Source organism: Adiantum capillus-veneris, chromosome 11 (assembly GCF_014529385.1).
Source record: "Adiantum capillus-veneris isolate H3 chromosome 11, ASM1452938v2, whole genome shotgun sequence".
NCBI lineage: Eukaryota > Viridiplantae > Streptophyta > Polypodiopsida > Polypodiales > Pteridaceae > Adiantum > Adiantum capillus-veneris.
Window position 1 is genome coordinate 2,400,751 of NC_140941.1, and position 8,514 is coordinate 2,409,264.

The window sequence follows — 8,514 nt, forward strand, 5'->3', positions numbered from 1 at the left end:
TTACCTAGTTACTTTAACAGAATTATTTTGTTTTTAGACGAAATTAAAAGGGGAAAATTAGCAAATTGATTCGAAATGCTTTGAGTTATTTATCAGAGGTTTAATACATGTTAGGAAACTCGTGATAATTATGTTAGCTTTAGATAATTAATTTACTTAACTACTTTAGCAGAATTACTCTATTTTTAAGACAAATTAAATAGGAAAAATTAGCAAATTGACTCAAAATTCTTTGAGTTATTTATCATAGGTTAATTACATGTTATGAAACCCGTGATAATTCTATTAACCTCAGCTAATTAATTTACCTAATTAATTTGTCCTAAAAATAGATTAATTCTGCTAAAGTAATTAGGTAAACTCTAGCAGAATTACTCTGTTTGTAGGACAAATTAAAAGGGAAAAGTTAGCAAATTGATTCAAAATACATTGAGTTATTTATCAGAGGTTAATTACATGTTAAGAAACTCTTGATAATTATGTTAACCTCAGATAATTAATTTGCCTAATTACTTCAACAAAATTACTCTGTTTATAGGACAAATAAAAAGAGAAAAATTAGCAAATTGATTCAAAATGCATTGATTTATTTATTAGAGGTTAATTACATGTTAAGAAACTCGTGATAATTATGTTAACCTTAGATAATTAGTTTACCTAATTATCTCAGTAAAATTATATTATTTTTAGACAAAAATAAAAGAGAAAAAATAGTAAATTTATCCAAAAACCTTTGATATAATTATCAAAGGTAGAACACACCTTGAGGAATCCGTGATAAATATCCCAACCTCAGATAAATAGTTTAAATACTTATTTTTATTAAAAGTAACTGATTTTACATATAAAATAGAGAAAGAAAATTAGCAAATGAATTTATCTACTTACCAAATAAATACGTGAGGTTCAAAATCACTATTTAAGGTTGAAAAAATTACCTCAGCATAAACGGTTGGTGTAACAAATAATTATTAGCAAAATTTTGCTTAAATTAGACCATAAGTATAGGAGGAAAAGGTTATAAATCAAATTTAGAAAAATTCCTAAAGATAGAGCATATCCAATTACAATTTAGGGTGAGTAATCGATTAGCCGATAGAAATTTATAATTTACTAAGGCTAAAATGAAATATAGACTAAGATAACACCTAGTTAAAGGGATTTCCTAATTAAATGGTAATTATGGAAAATTACTTATAGCATAAAGAAGTTACAAGAGAAATATCTCATTCAATTAACTGTCAAGGATACCTATTTACTCCAAAAATCCTTATATTTGGGTAAAAAAAAAGAAAAGAGATTATTCAATTAAACCTCTAATCGATTAAGTCTTTTTATAAGGATAAGAAGTTATGGCACCTAAAAGGACCCGAACAAATCCTACATCTGATGATATGACGTAGCTCTAAAAAGAACTAGAGCGTCGCACGACGACGAAGCCGGGCTTACTAGTAGGCCTACGAAGGAGAGTCTTCAGGCGCCAGCGCAGCAGCAGATGGCCGATCAATGCAAGGTGGGTTTTCCATTATTCAATTAAATCTTTAAATAGTTTAAGTTCTTTTATAAGTTAGCATTGCGTACGTAAGAAGTGAGTAAGAATCAGAAAATGAATAATTGACCAAAAATGAAAGGTAACTTCCAACGTGCAATTGTTTATAATGTAGGAAAGAATTATTTGGGTTAAAATTGGTTGAATTAGGAAAGATATGATTGATCATCCTTAAAACAGCTTGTCTCAAGACACCTCCGACTCCTTGGTATATTTTGATGATAATGATGGCTTTCCAGCCCTACGGATAAGTCGGTTACCCCCATGAACGTTGAGTTTCTACTCCGTGTCTTGTCTTGATGTTTCTACATAAGTTAGGATACCGTTTTTTATCCTAGGGGAGCCTCCCGGTTGTATGGGCAACTGGTTTGGTGTATGGGCACCCGGAACCTTGGGTGGGGGTTTATATACTCCGGATTGTGAATAAAGAAGAGGTGCCGTTTTTTCACCCTTAGGTGGTCTTGAGACAAGAAGAGTACTGGTCATGGTTATTATGGACAATGTTTTGATTGGCAGTACCCTGTCTTAAGTTTAAAGATGTATGTTTGCTAAAAGAATGTTTTCAATATTGTTTTAATAAAGTCCTGTTATGAAAGATAAAAAGAATCATTATTTTAATTGTGATAAGAAGGTGGTAGTAATTAAAAAACAAAAGAATCATGTGTGAGTGCGGGGTGGTAAGTGGGGATTGACTAAGGTTGTCAATCATGGACAGGTGGACCTGATTAATCAGATAACTATCCATCCTGCGCACTAAAACGTTTAAAAAACTTCTTCACTTGGAAGAGGAGTCCACCAGCAGGGCTGTGCCCTCACATTTGTTAGGAGGAAAAAAGCGTTGGTTGAGGATACTTTAGTCCAATTGTGACAGTTATAGGGCCGAAATAGTTTTTTTTTGGACTTTTAATACGTTGTCCCGTTTCCGCTGCGAGACACGACTAGGTCTTCTTTTAAAGCTATAGACCCAAGCTGACTTTAGTAGGCCTAGAGACCTGTCAATGGTCCCATCCCGTTTTTGGTGTCGGCGGGGTAGGAACCTCACAACAGACATATAACTTTTTTTAGGTCATGCACCAACAAGACAAACACTCAAAATTTGCATCGTAAAGCTCAATAATTTTACAGAAATGACCTCGTAAAGCTTAAAAATCAAAAGGATCAATGGAAATTGGAATCCTCATTCTCGATTTGGAAGAGCCAAAAGGATTGCATTGCACGCTTACAATCAATCATTTGAAATCTTGAATAGGGGGCAAGAAATGACATTTGAGTTGGCTATTATGGTTGTCTTCAACTTTGCTCTCGAGTCTCCGAACCCCCTCACACACAAGACACAAGGCGGGTAATCACTAAGGTACCCCCACAGGATGGGGGGTAATTTGTTATTTGAGGTGATGTTACAAATCCATGTCATGGCCACACATACCTTGCACGCCGTCATTGTTATTTGGAAGGGGGGAGGGTGCAGTTGACTCAAACTTTTTTTTGTAGAAAGCAATAATTTGCCTTGGGTCTTGTGGATTGCCTAGTGCAACGTGATATTCTTTCACGTTTTCAAACCTTTCTATGTCTAGCATTAATTTCAATGGTGAAGAGCATGAAAAGAAGGGCAATGAAATATTTTTTATTCTTTCAAAGCTTCCAAAGTTTTTAGACTTTGAATTTTTTATTCCCTCATAGCTTCCACTTTTATAAGGCTTTCAATTTTTTATTCTTTCAAATAAAAAAGCTTACACAAAGGACCTGTCCAAAAGCACCAACCCCATATATTCATTTTACTTTTTTATTTAAAACAGCCCACACGGCCACACAGCTTGTGCGTGTGGCTACATGAGGTTTTTTGGTGGGAGGGGACCAGGAGTGTGAGGGGTAATCCTCACCACCATCAGTTTGAGGGGGGTAATTGAATTACAATTACGATGAGGCTCTATATAGCCTTCATAATAAAGTCAAGAATCTCTCTCTCTCTCTCTCTCTCTCTCTCTCTCTCTCTCTCTCAATGAGTGCCACTGAATTGCATCTATCTCTCTCTTTCTCCATGAAGCTTGCAAGAGGAATGTTCTTCATGCAAAAACGAAAACATAATGCCATTAACAAATGAATATTTTTCCAAGGTTGGGCAAAATGGTGCTACATGTGGCCTTTCGTGGATCCAACAAACGTAATTGTCGTCACCAGTGTTAGAAAAAAAAACGGGGTCTAGTATATTTTAACCGACTGAAATGATAAAATCCCGGTTAGATTTTGAGCTTGCCTTTAAGAAAACCGGCAAATTTACACAAGTTTCAGTGTAATTACCGACAAAAGCTTCAAATTTTGACCTGAAAACCGAAAAAATTTCAAGTTTCCCCTTATTTTGGTCGGTTAGGGAAAATGTATTTTTCTAGCCCTGGGACTCGTCGCCATCAGTTTGTGGAGGTAATTGAATTACGATTACCCCCTCTCATGTGGGCCTTGTTGTGGCCCACGTTTGCTACCCTGGGACACTGGACCTTGTTGGGTAGATATGTGCCAACGACTCAAACACTCGAAATTTGCCTCATGTAGCTCAAAAATCTTGCACAAATTGCCTCATGAAGCTCAAAAATCAAAAGGACCAATAGAAATTGGAATCTCGATTCTCGATCTCCAAAGAGACAAAAGCGCCGTACTGCATGCTTACGGTCAATCATTTGAAATCTTGAGTTTTTGAATTGCCTTGTTTGCCACTTTGCTCCCGAGTCTCGAGACAAGCTAGAAACTACTTTCAAAAAGCTTTTGAATTAACTTGTCCGTTTTCCCATGCAAAAGTTGACTAACGAGATATCCATAATCCTCCACATCGTTTTCTTTCAACGAGATATCATCATTGTTATGCTCCTCTCTCCGAGCACTATGGATGGCTAACTACAAAAATGTGGGTAACTAATAAGCCTCCACACTACAAGGAAGGGAAGGGAGGGACGGGGTAGTAGTAATCATGAGAGAGAGAGAGACAGAGAGATTAGACCTTTTGAAGAGACAATAGTTCACACACAGACATACAATGGGAGGGGGTAAGGGGACCTCCACATGGAGGCGGAGTAATTGTTTAGAGTTACCCCCTCCACTAATTGCACCTCAAAGGAGTTAGATTTACAGAAGCTACCCCTCCCACGTCCCTAGCATGTGTAGTGGTTAGCAAGATTCATATTAATCAAATCTTTCAAAATCTTATGATTATCCCCCTGCCATGTGAGGGGCACCTAAGAAGCTCAAATGTAACTGCACCTCAATAGAGGTGCAGTTATTTGAGGTGCAATTAGTGGAGGGGGAGGGGGTGATTGCTTTTGAGTTACCCCCTCCTGTGGATGCCCCCTTATCCCACACGGGCCGCTTCAAATGGGATCTACAACTGAGGGAATTTGGGCCATCCAGTGCACATTTGTAAATTCTGTTGGAATTAGGGTTGCAGAGAAACGCACACAACTTGGAGAAGACAAAGGAAGCTCAATGCACACAATAGAGAGTGTGTTACTTAGTATGCAATGGAAAGATGGATAGCCCTACAGTGATGGGCGTATATACAATGCTCAGGGGAAAAAACCTCCTAAAGAGGGAAAAAATGCCCCGACGGTCCTAGTGTGTTCACACACATCACTACCACATGTATATGGTAACAAATCCCCCCTGGAGTGATGCGGTGAACGAGAGCTGGCACATGAGTAAAGGGAAGTGCCATGCCCTGAGGACATGATCAGTCCACAAAGGGGAGTAAGCCCAAAGCTTTGCGGAAAGCTTCATGCTACAGACGGGAGCGTAGAGAGCCCTGCAAAATATCAAAATAGCGCATAGCAAGACATAAACGAATAAATCTACGTACCTGTCGACTTGCACAAATCCATAATCGAGCACAGTACGAACAGAGAGAGACAGAGAGCGAAAGAACACGTACAGGCGTACCTCCTAGAGCGGAGTGCTACGCGAGTACGGTGAGAGAGAAGGGAGGAGAGAAGAGAAGAAGACACAAGCACTGGGTGCAATCTCCCCCCGTGCAAGAGTGACCATTTCCCTCTTGCACGTATTTGTTTTATAGATTTCTTGAATGGTCAAATGTGAGTACAACTGGCCGGCCGATCATAAATGGCCAAAGCTCATAGAGAGCACTTGAATAATAAAATGTACATAAAATATGATATCCTTTTGCAATAGTTTAGCTCGGTCAAGCCTTTTCCACCTGTCATCACAGCTGCAATAAATAATAAGATATCAATTCCATAACATACCTCTCCGTTGGAAAGCAACTGTCCTCAGTTGTGAAGATGAAAATCTGCAAACAATACTTGTCAAAAACAGTGATTAGTATGTTGTGTCAAAAACATCACATAATAAAAAATTTTATGAAACTAAACAACATTAGCTTATGCCTGCCGTCATCCACATACTACCTATTTTAGTGTCCCATACCACTAGAATAAGCAGTATATGTCATACCCTGATGAATCAGGATATCATTGGTCACACTCATCATTAATCTCATGATGTCAAGTCTCATCACATAAACACTGCCATAATAATCACCAGATACCAAATCCCAATCCAATTCCAATTCCACAATATAAGTCCAAATCCAAATTACTTTCATTGTGTACCCGGGTAACAAAATCATACCAGTTACAGTGGTGGCCAGCCACTGCAGCATGATTTTGTGATCGGTGTTGCCTCAACCGGCGAATCTACACCAATAAGACGTGCTGCCTAGATCGGCGAATCTGCACTAATGCTGCCTATATCGGCGGATCTACATTTAGATTTGTGTTGAATAATGAATCTGCATTTTGTTGGTGTGCTACCTAAATTGGCAGATCTGCACGAACAATTTGTGTTGCTTAAATTGACGAATCTTCTCCAAGATGAGCATTTACACACTGCCTAAACCGGCGAATCTGTGTGCTTGTGACCAATAACTAGACAAGACATAAAGGAGAAAATATTGACCGCGTGTTTGACACAAAATTGAAGTGCATGTGTGTAGCAAGGCAATTACAAAATGTTGTTTATAGGAGTAGGTATACAACTGAATGTGAAATAATCTTTAAAAAAATGCTACGCAATGCAAGTATAAACCACAATGTTAGAGATGTTAGGTTTCCTAGCTCAAAAAATAATGGAGATAAGTAGAGGAGGCCTGTCTTTGAAAATTTCCAAGGGTATACTTCCGGGTGCAAAACTATATGAGGTGTCTTTGAGAGGCATCTAGAAAGAAAGAAACTCACAAAAAAGCAAAGTAATTGACCATATATCAAACCAGAATATTAGACTTAGGAATTGCGATAGAAGTCTTAAATACTCTTACTAGATATATATTTGCAAATACTCAGGCAAGAAAATTTAAATAATCTTGAAATACACATAGAAATCAAATTGAAAAGCAAGCCATGTCAACGAAGTTTGTGTACTGATGTGTTCCTGTCTGAATGTGCTTAGGAGGTGTGTCACGGTGCGGTAGGAGAGAGAGCCAGACAATACTGTAAAAGGCTAGGTTAGTCTGTATAAGGGTACAAGGAAAGGACCTTAGTATTTGATACAATATGGTTAATGGTCAGTCACCTGATGTTTTATCCAGGCTCTTTGTGTGAATCAGTAGTAACTGAACATGTTAAAGAAGGTCAATAATAAAGTGCAGTTCAAGATTAGCGCTTGGATTCAATATTGTAGACTAAATAAATGTACGAGGATTAACAGCTCGTAATCTGACGCCAGCACGGCAAGAGAGAAGAGAAGAAGACACAAGCACTGGGTGCAATCTCCCCCCGTGCAAGAGTGACCATTTCCCTCTTGCACGTATTTGTTTTATAGATTTCTTGAATGGTCAAATGTGAGTACAACTGGCCGGCCGGTCATAAATGGCCAAAGCTCATAGAGAGCACTTGAATAATAAAATGTACATAAAATATGATATCCTTTTGCAATAGTTTAGTTCGGTCAATCCTTTTCCACCTGTCATCACAACTGTAATAAATAATAAGATATCAATTCCATAACACTTCAAGCTTCTCACGAGACAATGCCTTTGTGAAAAGATCTGCAAGGTTGTCTTGTGTTGGCACATAAGCCAAGCTGATCTCTCTTGCTGAGAGCCTCTCCCTGACATAGTGGTAATGTACCTCAATGTGCTTTGTGCGAGCATGAAAAACTGGGTTCCTCGCAACTGCCAATGCGCTCTGAGTGTCAGTGTAGATAGTGTTGGCAATGTCCTGTCCAACACCCAAATCAGCCATAAGGCGTCTGAGCCATACACACTCAACTGTAGCTGTGAAGACTGCCCTGTACTCAGCCTCACAACTCGAAGTGGCCACAGTAGGTTGCTTCTTGCTCAACCATGATATACATGAACTGCCAAGCATGAAACAAAAACCACTTGTGCACACTCACGTGTCAAAACAATCAGCCCAATCTGAGTCTGAAAAAGCATGTAAGTCTGGCGGCAATGATCCCCCCTTGGGATAAAACAATCCAAGATGTAAAGTGCCACTAAGGTAGCGGAAAATCCTCTTGACAGCCTGCCAATGCTTAGACCCTGGCTATGCATAAATCTGCAAACTTGTGAGACTGCAAACTGAATATCTGGCCTCGTGTTGCATACATAAATGAGGCAGTCAATAGCAGTTTGGTAAAGAGTGACATCAGTAGGATCGCCAACATCATGTAGACTCAACTTCAAACCTGTTTCCATGGGATTGGCAATAGGTTTGCAATCCTCAAGTCCACACTTACATAGCAATGTCTCTATGTAACTTTTCTGACACAAGGCAATACCACCATTACACTGCTTAAACTGTATACCCAAGTAATGATGCAACAACCCCAAATCTTTCATCTTGAAAGTAGCATCCAAATCAGCCTTAAATTCAGCAATATGTCTCTCATTTGGTCTAGTGATCAGCAAATCATCGACATAAAGAACCACAATGAGAAGTACATCACCCTCATGCTTTACATACAAT